This window comes from Arvicola amphibius, chromosome 1 (assembly GCF_903992535.2).
Source record: "Arvicola amphibius chromosome 1, mArvAmp1.2, whole genome shotgun sequence".
In the NCBI taxonomy this organism is placed as follows: Eukaryota; Metazoa; Chordata; class Mammalia; order Rodentia; family Cricetidae; genus Arvicola; species Arvicola amphibius.
The window spans coordinates 14481157-14495053 of NC_052047.1; positions in this window are offsets into that span (position 1 = coordinate 14481157).

Here is a 13897-nt window from a genome sequence, read left to right on the forward strand (position 1 = left end):
TTACCACGTCCTTTAACCTAGTACAATTTGACCTCTAACTTTTTCATCAAAAAGAAACACTCTTCTAGCCTCAGAACATCCAGAAATCAAACCAGGAATGTCTTTTTTCTTCCTATTCCTCCTCTTAGTTATTTTGTACTTGACTGACTATTGTTGAACATCATGAATATTTTTCTCCTGAGTATTATGTCATGTTTCCTTAGTTGTCTTCGTGTATATGACCATCAGTAAGTCCTACTGGTTTAAATCATTTGCTGTCTACCTCTCAGATTAAATGTTTTTCATTAACTCCATCATTGCTCACCCTCACTATTTTGTCCCATTCTTATTACAACTTAGGGAATTAAAATGCCCCAAGTTGCATAATTGGATATCAACATGTAGCCACACTGAACCTCATAGAAGAGAAAGTGGGAAGTACACTTGAAGGCATTGTCACAGGGGACCACTTCCTAAATATAACTCCAGTAGCACAGACACTGAGAGAAACAATTAATAAATGGGACCTCCTGAATTGAAAAGCTTCTGTAAAGCAAATGACACAGTCAACATGACAAAATGGCAGCCTAAAAAATGGGAAAAGATCTTCACTAACCCCACATCAGACAGAAGGCTCATCTCCAAAATATATAAAGAACTCAAGAAATTGGTCATCAAAATAACAAATAATTCAATAAAAAATAGAGTACAGATATAAACAGAGAACTCTCAACAGAGGAATATAAAATGGCTGAAAGACACTTAAAAAATGCTCAATGGGGCTGGAGAGATTGCTCATTGCTTAAGAGCATTGCCTACTCTTCCAAAGGTCCTGAGTTCAGTTCCCAGCAACCACATGGTGGCTCACAACCATTTGTAATGGGGTCTGGTACCCTTTTCTGACCTGCAGGCATAGACACAGACAGAATATTGTATACATAATAAATAAATAAATATTTTTTTAAAAAATGCTCAACGTCCTTAGCCATCAGAGAAATGCAAATCAAAACAACTCTGAGATTCCATCTTATACCTGTAAGAATGGCCAAGATTAAAACCACTGATGACAACTTATGCTGGAGAGGATGTGGGGTAAAGAGAACACTCCTGCATTGCTGGTGGTAGTGCAAGCTGGTACAACCACTTTGGATCAGTATTATGATTTTTCTAAAAATTAGGAAACAACCTTCCTCAAGACCTAGCAATATCACTTTTGGGTATATACCTAAAGGATGCCCAATCGTACCACAAGGACATTGCTTAACTATATTCATAGCAGCATTTTTAGTCATAGCCAGAACCTGGAAATAACCTAAATGCCCCTCAACCGAAGAATGGATAAGGAAAATGTGATACATTTACACAAAGGAATACTACACAGCCGAAAAAAATAACGACATCTTGAATTTTGCAGACAAATGGATGGATCTAGAAAACATGATATTGAGTGAGGTACCCCAGACCCAGAAAGACAACCATCATATGTATTCACTCATAAGTAGTAAAAAAGAAAAAGGAAAGAAACCAGCCTACAATTCACAATCACAGAGAACTTAGACAACAATGAGGACCCTAAGAGAGACATACGTGGATCTAATCTACATGGGAAGTAGGAAATGACAAGATCTCCTGAGTAAATTGGTAGCATGGAAACCATGGGATAGGGCTGAAGGGGAAGGGATAAGAAGGGAGGGAGCAGAGAAAAATGTATACCTCAATAAAATCAATAAAAATTAGTTAATAAAAAAGAAAAAATATTTTTATTATTTAAAAAAATGCTCCAACCCATTTATCAGGTTTGAGCCTTACTCTATTTGGTATGCTTTCCACAAAGCAAATAGACTAGCCTTTTTGGGATATAAATTATATTACTACCCTATCTGTAACCCTTTGATAACTTCAAACTGTATTTTTGAGAAAAAGAAAAAAGAATGTTTCAAAGTTTATATCCCCTAAATTTTCTACTTGATTGTGCCTTTGATTTGTGTGATACTGTTTATAGAGCATTCCCTGGCCTACACATGATCTCATCATCCTCGGATGTGAGAGCTCTTACTATGTCAGTAAGAGCTATAGGAACACTTGGCTCTCTAAGTTGGTTTGGCCACATCTGTCTCTTCTCTGAGTCTAGGCTCATATGTTTTCTCCATTAGAGATGCTTCTCTGACCAGCTAAAATAAAAGAGTCCCAAGTCACAGCCTGCCAAGTGTCATGACTTTATCATCACTATCCAGGAAAACCTTGGTAAGTTATGCTTAGATTCTGCTTCAGTTGAAAATAAATATACCTTATGGAAATAATCACCTTATAAGATGGTTCGAAGGATTTAACATTCTGTTTTAAAAGCTTGGTAGGGACTAGTAAGTGTTTACTGCTATTTTTGTTATGAGAATTTATTTTCTCTGCTCTCTCACTAGAATATAAATTCCAAGTTTAGCTGTTATTGCTCACCCATAAGATGTGGTATGTATAAGACTCATAAAATGACATTTAAATGTTTGGATGGAATGGTGAATATGTTTCTTTTATCTTTAAGGGCTCCTTTCCGATTTTTTCTTTTGTTTGTTTTTTTCCATTCTTTTGAGTTTATCTGTCTTGGCTGTCCTGGCTCTGTAGACCGGGCTGGTCTCGAATTCACAGAGATCTGCCTGCCTCTGCTTCCAGAGTGGTGGGAATAAAGGCATGCACCACCAGTAAAGGTCTCCTTTCCATTATCAGCTTCATAAGGACTTTTCTTTGGACTCCAATGGCTAGTTGATTATTTTGCTTTGTGCTTTTTATCCTTCTTCATTTCCTGGAAGTGTTTCTCTGGCTTCACCAATAATCACTGTAAAGAGGTTCCCACCATATGGCTTTACTCCTCACTATAGACCTGTGATGGAGTAAAACATATATTCTTCTTTGGGAGGAGGTCTAAGGATCACCAGACATTGACTGAGTTCATGACTTTGCAAGTCCCAATGGAGATTATATCTCCACTTTTCTGTTTTGTTTTGTTCTGGTGCTGGGCACTGAACCCAAGCTAAGTGAGTACTATCATCCCAGCTCAATTCTCTTGTAGGTAGTAATTACTCATGTCTGTCTGTCATCTCAACGTGTGTGTGTGTGTGGAAACAAAGAGTAATACATACTAACATGCATTGTAAAATCATAAGATAGTATATAATTTTGAGGTACTGTCCAATACACCAAGCATGTCATTTCTACCTATGTGTCTCTGTGTTCCTGTTACTTAAGATTCAATATATTCAAATTAAATTAATTTTCTTCCTTTCTAAGCTGAATTTTACCCAACTTTTTCTTTTCTCATTTTTATATTAAACCACTCAAAACTCTTGATTTTCCTTCTGTGTTGTCTATAAAAACATCCCGCCTATTCTTTCTCCCCTCAGACAGTACCTGCATAAATTTTGCATCTGCCTCTATTGCGTTCCACCTTAATTTTGAGCAGGATCTCACAGTGCACTAGAGACCACCAACTCATCAAGACAAGCTGGGCAAAGAGCTTGAGGGATCCCATTATCACTACCTCCCCAGCATCAGGCTTACAGGGTGGTGCTGGGCTCTAAACCAAGGTCCTCAAGTTTGCTTGGGGAGTGCTTTGCTAAATGCATTGTCTCCCCAGTCCTCTAATCCAGAATTCTACAGACGTTGTGACATGTATAAAGATGTACTAGACGTTTGGTCTTTACTTGCTTAGTATTTGTCCATTTTTCTCTAGAAATAGCGATATGCTTTTTATATGTAATAGAAATGTAATGTAATGGCGATGTAATATTTGGGGGATATTAATTATTATATTCATTTCTTTTGTAATAGATAAAAAGGTGTTTCTTTTCTCAAGTAAAATGCCCCTTTTGGCAAAAGGATGAAACTATATTCCAAGTGGGAGATAGTGTTCCATTTTCCTAGACACCCTAGTACTGCAAGTATAAGATGGTTGGAGTCTATACTCTGCTTTATGTTGTGAAAACTGCCAGTTTCTTTGAGCCTATTGAAATTTCTGCAGATGCTATCTATTCAATAGAATCCTTCCTGCAGATATCTTCTTGGTAAGGTCAGACTGCTTCAGGAAAGTAATTATACAAATCAAGACACTGAAGCTGTCAAAGTCTTATACTGACTTTAGTACCCCCACAACTCTGAATTCCTTTTCCAATCATATATGTTTTCAATTTCTTCTATGTCTATTAAGAATTACGATAAGGAAAATGTGGTACATTTACACAATGGAATACTACACAGCAGAAAAAAACAACATCTTAAATTTTGCAGGCAAATGGATGGAGCTAGAAAACATCATTTTTAGTGAGGTAACCCAGACCCAGAAAGAAAATTATCACATGTACTCACTCATAAGTGGTTTTTAAATATAAAGCAAAGAAAACCAATCCACAAATCACAATCCCAGAGAACTTAGACAACAATGAGGCCCCTAAGAGAGACATACATAGATCTAATCTAAACGGGAAGTAGAAAAATACAAGATCTCCTGAGTAAATTGGAAGCATGGGGACCTTGGGAGAGGGTTGAAGTGGAAGGGAGAGGCAAGGAGGGGAACAGAGAAAAATGTAGAGCTCAATAAAAAAGAAAGAGAATATATATATATATATATATATATATATATATATATATATATGGGTTTTTCAATTAACATCGGTTGACTGATTCACATAAGATTTGATTTTCCACGCTTTTTATTAGTTCTTTAATACTTTTTTCATGTGTATAAAGTATTTTGATCATGTCTACCTCATCATCCACTTCCTACTCCTCAAGACCTCCCTCAACACTTCCCTCTTTCTTCATGTCCTTTTTTGTTTATTTATTTTTAAAATGTGGGATTTTTATCATGTTTTAAAGATGAATGGCTCCTGATAACAGTCAAAATGTTAGGATTATGACCTTTATTTTTTTCAGTTTCAATCCTGCCATCCCTAGAAAAATAGAGCAAACACAAAGGATAACTGAAAATTGCGAATCTTCCTGAGTCTGATTAAACTTTCTGTGCAGTTCCCTTGTCCTCCATGGGCACAGCAGAGGTAGGTCTTATCTGAAGTCCTGTATCCTCAGTAGCATGACCTTCATCTTGGATGCACTCATACACCTCATGCAATTAGACTACACTGGCCTCATTTTCTTAGTAGGTACACTGCACTGCAAACTCATAGAAAGTCCTGAAAATTACTCTCCAAAATTCAGACAGAATGGCTGGAGTGTGGAGTACTGCATTTGATGATGGATAATCAACACAAGCTGGTGATCAGGTAGGGATGGATGCTTTGTCTCTTCTTAAAAAATTCATGTTGTCAATGAATAGAACTATGGTTTATAAAGATTTGTGAGCACTGGAAAGAAATAGGTTAAACTCAAATTCAGTACATACATTGCTATCTTTTGAAATTGGTCATATTTTAACACTTTTCTTGGAATATTTTCCCCTCTGCATATCTCTTCAACATGACTATTTCCGCCATGACTGTAAAGAGCCATTCAGGACTTTCTGGGTAAAATTGTAGGTTTCTAGCCTGTCGTACAAGAAGGCTGGAGCTGGATTTTATTGAGGTATAAACTTTATGAAAGGAATATTTTTGTTATGTTTTATGTGTGTATAGGATGTGTATGCATAGGTGTGTGGGAGCTGTGTATAGGTGTGTATGTAAGTGTGTGTATGGGTGTGGTGTGTGAATGTGAGTGGGGGATGTGTGTTTAGATGTGTGTGGATGTATAGGGCATGTGTGTGTACAACTGTGTGTATGTAGGGGTATGTATAGGTATGTGTGTACATGGGGGGATTGTGAAGGTATGTTTGTATAACTGTGTGTATGTAGGGGGATTGTGTAGATATGTATGTATAGCTGTGTGTATGTAGGGGTGTGTAGGTATGTATGTATAGCTGTGTGTATGTAGGAGGATTATGTAGGTATGTATGTATAACTGTGTGTATGTAGGGGTGTGTATAGGTGTGTGTGTGTATGTAGGGGGATGGTATATAGGTATGTATATATAGCTGTGTGTATGTAGGGGGTGTGTGTAGGTATGTGTGTATAGCTGTGTGTATGTGGGGTGTGTAGGGATATATATAGCTGTTTATGTATGTAGGGGTATGCATGTAGCATGTATATAGGCGTGCGTATAAGTGTGTGTATGTAGGTGTGTGTATGTGTGTGCATGTGTGTGTGATGTGTGAAGGGGTGTGTGGGGGTAGCTATAGGTGTATGTATGCAGGTTTGTGTGTAGGTATAGGTGTATGCATGTATAAGGTATGTGTGTAGGGGTGTGTATGTGGATGTAGGTATGTGTATATGGGGGGATGTATGTGTAGGCATGTGTGTGTATAGGTGTGTGTGTATGGGTATGAGTGTAGGGGTGTGTATAAGTGTGTATGTAAGTGCATGTGTAGGTTCAGGTGTGTGTGTGTGTGTGTGTGTGTGTATGTGAGATGTATGTAGGTGTGTGTGCTGGTGGGGGGGACATGCAACCCACAGCGTGCATGCGGAGATCAGAACATAACTTCCAGAATGGTATTGAACTCAGATCCTTAGGTTTGCTGGTAAGAGTTTTTTTATTCACTGTGTCATTCTGCTAGCTCTCAAACAGGAATAATTTTTTATCCAAGAGCTCGAGGCTATGGTAGGATTGTAAATTCAAAGCCAGCCCAGGGCACACAGAGAACTCCTATCTAAACATAGAGGAAGCAAAAAAGATTATTTTATTTATTTTTCTGGAGAATGTCAGTTATTGAACACATCACCATTAGCTGCCTTAAGACTGTGGAAGGTAGATAGTCAACCGGAACTTAGTAGAGGTATCTAGGCTGAGAAAAGCCACTACATAAAGGGGCACAAGGAGGGAAGTGTAAAATGGTTACATACAGAAAAACTTCCCAAGACCTGGGGGGCTCGGATGCTTTCATGTCCACTGTGAAGGACGAGGAGATATTGAAGATGACACAGCAGAGACAAAGTGCAGGTAATGTCCTTGGTGCCTAGAGATGAAAGCATTTCTAGCTTTTCCTTTTGCCCCATGGAGTCTCAGACTTAAAGTCAGACTGCTGGTTCTGGGAGATCCCAAGAACTCTATAAGAATTCTTGTTTCTTCCAAGCTAGCTCTGAACTAGATTGAGACCAACTCTCCCGGAAGTCCTGTTGCCTCGGACATGGCAAGAACTGCAGTGGCTTCCGGGTCATGAGACCTCATTTCTCACAGCAGCTTCACTTGGCACCTCCAGCTGTGCAGATTTAACAAGCCATGGCCTCACTATTGCCTGGCTAACAAAGGCTCCAGGAGGCCGGAAATCCACAAAGACCTCTGTAGGGTGATCTGGGGGTGTGGCTTAGTGGTAAAGTATACATTTAGTACATGTAAGGTTTGACTTCTAGCACTACAAAAACACAAAGAGTGTCCTGCAGGTTGTCAGATCAACATACAAGGGAGGTGATTTGGCCTAGCTACTGTTTCCTACTCTGAAAAACTAAGAAACTGAGCCGTGGGGCACATGCCAAGGAATCGTGAAACCCAGTTCTGACTCTTCAAAAGCCATTTCTCATAGTACATATTAAAACACTCCTTAACATATTCTTTGAAAATATGGCAACACCTAGAATTTCATAATTATCATGACTCCTTTTATTTCAAAACTTCAATATATTAGCCCTTAAAGTGAGGCGCATATATGGGATCTTTCCTAAATTATTGTATTGCCACACATTCTATTGCCACACATTATAGTTATGACACTGCTTTCACGTCTCCTAATTTACTAGGACACAAACAGGAACGGAAATAAGGGACAGAAACTTTAGATTATTTAGCCATTCATACTTTTATTTTTTTCATAGTGATCTTTGCCAATTCCTAACAAAAATAAATAAAAACTAACAATAACTTGTAAATTACAGTCTCCTTCACTATTTTAAGGTACACAACTATCAAAGCTGATATTACCTGCTAATAAATTGATACAATTCAGTTCTCCGATAACATTCATAGTCAAATAAGTTTTAGGTGAACGCAACTTTATGCTCCATTAGAATCTTTAAGAGAAACGTTATACCAGAGTGGCTCTTCAGACTTACAAAGTGCAGGGACAGAGCGCAAAAGGACAAGCAGAAAAATACACTGTGTTACATTCAACAGCATCAGGGGCGAAGAGCAGAGATCTCCTAGACATACATATTCTTCCATTAAAACTTTAAAATGAACCCCAGAAATGCTGCCTATGCTCCTCTTCCTCCCATAGCATTAGAACAATTAGAAAAAAATGGACAGCAAATAAAACGTTTTTTTTAAAAAAAAAAAAAATCCCGCAAAAAGAAATTGAAGCAAAAATGACAAGTTTGGTTGGATGAAATGATTTAAAGAAAACTTTACTGTTTTTATGACTGAAAGAAACAAAAATTAGACCCTCAGTTGTGTCACATAATTGCTGGATAATTAATGGCTATCTCTCAGCAGTTAAATTTATTTTGCTATCTTTTCAAGGACTTAAAAGTTAAATATTTGGCTTCCCCCTTGGTTTGATTCTTGACAGGGAGGGAAGGGTGAAAATATGAAAGAAAGCAGCAGAGTCGCAGTGTGGGATGGAGGCTTCGTGTAGCAAAAGTCTCAGTTCTAAGCCGAAATTGCAGTGTTGAGCACAGCGCATGAGGTCTTTGCTTACAGAGTGCATCTACTGGGTTATCTGATAGGTCTTGATGGGAGACTGTGAGGGATGCAGTTTTGCATCTGGAATTGCTGCTATGTTCTCAATATAAGATGTGGATAGCCTTGTCGAAGTTCCTGCGTGAGTGTGTGTATGTGCAATATAACGAGAAATATGTGTGGCACATGACTCGATTGTACTCTTCTTATGCTTACTTAGCATAATCTTCCCTAAAACAATAACTTTTTCCAAACTTATGTTCACCCAAAACCTGTAATCTCCATCATACTATTTCATTAATAATATGTTTTTGTGGGACTACAGCTGTAGTCCAATGGTAGTGTTTGCCCAACATGTGTAAAACTTTGAGTTCTATTCCCAGCTTTGAGAGCAAAAGAAATATATATATATATATATATATATATATATATATATATATATATATATATTTCTTTCCTGAGATCTTTTAAAAAACATTTAAAGATATGCAAAGCTATTCTAAAGTTCTTGCATCAAATTCTGTGGTGTGGTGTGGTGTGGTGTGGTTGGAAATGCTCATAGTGGAGCAATATACCCATATCTAAAAGCCTTCTTTGGCATCTGTAAATTAACTGGCTCTATTCTAGCTCAGTTCTTGATGAGCTTTAAACTTTCATCTGGAGAAGTCAAGGTCACTTAAAATAGGCTAGGTTTCTTTCTGTCCCATTGGTACCAGTGGGATTTAAAATGTGTTCTTACTCAGGACCTTAGACTTTAGCTAAATAAAATGACAAATATGCCTTTAAATATCACTGACTTTCATTTGCCTTTGTCTTCTTAGAAGTAAATATGTTGACTAATGCAGAAATAAACAGCTGTGATTCTGCAAAGTGTGGCGCGTATGTATGCACAAGCGTGTGTACAGTAATTAAGTGTGCATTGCTTCTTTTATCTTCTGCTTTCCCACATATTAAGGCCTGGACTTTTGATGCGAGCTGTGTGAGCCTTCCAGGGTTTTCCATGAGTGGCTCCATAGGGTAGGAACGTTTTTTTCCCTTGCGCTCTAGAGGTCAGAGACAACTCATGATGGCTTGGCTGCCCTAGCACGTGCCAGGAAAAAGGTGGAGGAAGAATAGACTCTCCCTGGCCTGGAATGTGCTCCAGAGAGATTCCACCTAAGGTTGAGCCTTGGGTTAGGCAGCCTCCCAGGAAAGGCAAAGGTGTGCCGGTGGGGAATCCTGAGGCAACCACACAGAATAACTGAGTGACTCACGGACGGAGACCTACAGGCCGGGAGCAGAGACTAACCTCTCTTTCCATAAATACCAACAAATGACAGGGAGAGAGCCCATGCTTTTTAAAATGTAACTTTAAAATCTGAAATAAGGTATTTGATGAACTAGTTGTTAGTGAAAATTCTCTTGAATCTGGTCATGGTAATGTGGGCCTATAATCCCAGAGCCAGGGAGGCTAAGGCAGGAGAATTACCATGAGTTTGGAGCCACTCTGATCAAAAGAGTGAAACTCTGGGTTAAAAAAGAAAAATAACAACAACAAAAAAAATCAAAAAAAGCAAAACAAACAAACAAAACCTCTTGAATATAAAATAAAAAGTACATTTCCATGTTAGACAAGATCTGACTAGCAACCTGCTGTATTTTATAATTTTGATTAATTTGATTTGGGATTCTGATTTAATCCTACAGTTCTTCAGTAAATTCCCTATAAAAATAAATAATCTAAAATGGAGTTCAAATTTTCTTCAAATGTGGATTTTCTGATTGATGTTTAAGAAGGATTTCACATAAATGATGTACTCTACCTAAACAGGATGCCCCTGCTTCAGGTGGGTTAGCACAGGGCTTGTCCTTGGTCCTCTCTAGGCACATCTGTACCAGATGGCAGGGATGCTGAGGAGAGAGAGATCCTCTCCAGGATTCGTTGGCTCACGAGTGTGGTGTGAGGCACACAAGTTGTGTTTACCTCCCCTTATTACTGTTTTAATACAAGAAGTAGCGGTGTCAACCTCTGTGCCAAGCCATAATATAGTCAAGTCAGTTGTCACAGATCTGAGAAGCATGAAATAAATTATTTATGCAATAGATTTGACCATATTATTTAGGCCCACTGGAATGGCACTTGCAACGGGCTGGGCATTGCTGCCTCCGAGCTTTGCTCCAGCTCACTGAGCTGTGACGCTTTTCAATAAAGCATTTCACTCAGAAAATTCTTACAAAAATATCAATTTTCTTTTGATATTAAATACTTTACATATAATATATTAACAAATTGTCAAAAATAAAACACTTTCCAAATACATTAAAAAATAAAGTTATTGACCTAACACATGACCCAACATAAATATTATTAATATAATGAAATATTGACATTAACCAGGCATGCTATGCATCCCAGTTCATAACTTGGTGGTGATGTTCAGACTTGTGGCACCGCGGGGTCTCCAGAAGTTACTCTCTCATATTCCTTCTTTGATTTATTACTTTTTCGATGTTTGTACCTAGAAAAACACCAGAAAGGAAATAGCACTGTAACTAACAGATATAAAAACAAACTCTAAATCAAATACATGGACTCCCAGGGCACATTAAGAACAGGCGTCTGGTGGCATATGCCTTTAATCCCCAGCACTCAGGAGACAGATGCTCTGGAGATGGATCTCTGAGTTCAAGCCCATCCTAGTGTACAGAGTGAGTTCCAGGGCAACCAGGGCTACACAGAGAAACCCTGCTTCAACAAACAACAGGGGGAGGGCATGCAAAATGACCAGAGCGACTCTACTTAGGTCAAACAATGGAAAATCGAGAGACCAAGAGGGCAATGTCCTGCAGTCCATCCGGTTTGGTAAGAAATGGCCATGAAACAGTTAACATGAAACCATTTCTCCAAGGGCTCAATGTGAGAACAAAGCTGGGAATGACAGGAGAAGGTTCTCCAGTATCTTTTTCTGTCAGTTTCTCTCAGCAGTATTGAGTTCCGTTACATCTAATTAGATGTCTATCACCTGAGTGGATCTACTGGTAAACCTTCAATCACTCCCAGGTTGTATTTAAAACCAGATACAATGCAGAAGCTCTAGGATACCTGTTAGAGTGTGTTTTTTAGGATCGGAACAGATACTATTTTCAAATTCTAATGGAAGACATTGTCATCGGGTGGCTATTGAGAACAAAGTTTGGACAATGTTTTTCAGAAAAGATTTCAGCAAACAATTTGTACCAACTTCAAACTAAGAAGTGTAAACTGGAAAGATTTTTGTGGGCACTATTAACTATTCAGACTGTTTCATAAATCCAGTCAAATTAAAAACCCTGACAATCTTTAGTTATATATCCTCTCGGTTGCCATTTTGTGATAATAGCACTGTGGGACAAGAATCCTAGTTATTACAGGGTGAAATTTTCAGTCTGTATTTTATAGAGAAATGGATATTTCCTCTTTTGACCTTTATATGCATATTGGCAGGAAGTGAAGGTTAGCAATGTAATGAACCGGGGTGTAATGCGAAAGGGCGGTTTTGTAAAAGCCACAGTGCAGATTCCATCTTGTGCCACTCACATTAAGTTTAGATGTCAACCAGTTTGTAGGTCTGTCACTGGGTAGTTTAGAGACGAATGGGCAATAAAACGAACCGGCTTACCATCTGCAGAAATAGTATATGCACCCAGCGGTGATGACAAGGAACAGGAGAATGAGAATCGCTGTCAGGGCAACATATTCTTTGCTCAAGGGTTTGTGAACGGTGAGGAAGAAGTGTTCACACCGGACACCAGTATAGCCCACGTCACATCTAAAGAAATGCAAAGGAAATCAATTATTTTTAAATGAAGCCATGTTATGAGTTAGTGTTATAACAACTAAGTCTTCACTGCAATAGAAGAAACCAGCAAAAAAAAAAATTTAAAGTTATAAAAATGAATTCAAAAATTGAACTCAGAGTTGGGTCAACATTAATAAAAACGCCTCCGTACAGCTTCTAGGACAAACTACAGAAGCAAAAGGACAATCTGATGTGGCCACTAAGGTACTGGTCACCTAGGAGGGTTGAGTTTTATAGATAATGAGGTTTTTCTTCTAATTTGTAGAATTGGTTCTTAAAACAATAGCTTATAGAGAAATCCAATCAGTTGCCATTGTAGCGAGAGGGGAGGCATCTGAAGTTCCCCCTCATTGTTCTGCACCCCAAATTATCTGTCCAGATTGAAATGTTATATTGACTCTCTAATTTCAAAACATACAGTTTTTAATTGTAAAAATATAAAATACATTTCAACAGCCCATAGAAAATGTAGTAACGGCATACAAAAGGAGAGGATGGCACAGGCTCCAGGCCATCATCACGTGCTCACGCTACCTGCAGTAGTTCTCTTTCATGTCCACCAGGTAGATGCAGTGTCCGTGCAAGCAGTAGCCGTTCATGTCCGAGCTGCACTTGGTGATCGACACTTGCTCCACGCGGGGATTGTCTTCCGTCTGAACTGTGACAAGAACGCAAAGTTCAGTGACGACTCGTGTTACGGGGCTCTGAGCGACTGCATGGCTGTCCTTTAATAACAGCGACCTCCGTACAACTTCAGCAGTCAGGTCAGAGGTCAGCAATGGAGAATTGGGGGGTGTCTAGACGTTACCCGACTTACTGCATTTCCCCAACCTAAAAACGGACACCTGAACATACAGCAGGCCCCCAAACAATAAGCAAACAGCTGAACATACAACAGGCTAAGCAAACTGGAGGATTTAATATTCAAAAGACAGACATGCAGACAGGTGGGTGTACTCTTTCCTGCCCAAGTAACAACAACAACAACAACAAAAAAAATGCAGTAGTGGAGGGAGGTTGACACAATTCCAGAAAGCTTAGTGATGACGGACAGGAAAGAAGATAATCCAGGACAGCTCTTTGGCTTCCGTATTCAGCTCAGACCAAAGCATAGAGCCTTCCTTTTGGACCGTGTTCCCCTTGGGGGAACAATGACTGCTCATCGGTCACCATCAGTCACCTTTGTATTTCTACCTGAACACGATGCTGATTCACACCGAGCACTCCATAAACGGTTCCTGAACACTAGGACTGAAGTGGAAGGAGAACATTTCTTCCTCTGACATGCTACAGCTCTCAAGAGAAAATGTGCGTGTTCGAAACTTACCCTTTCCTGTTCTTCAAATCTTCCCTTCAAATACTCTCCAGTAATGGCTCTATACTAATGGATTTTCCTCATTTGCTGTCTTTCTAAAACTTGACTTCTTAAATCTATAACCTCATGTCTTATCTTTCTC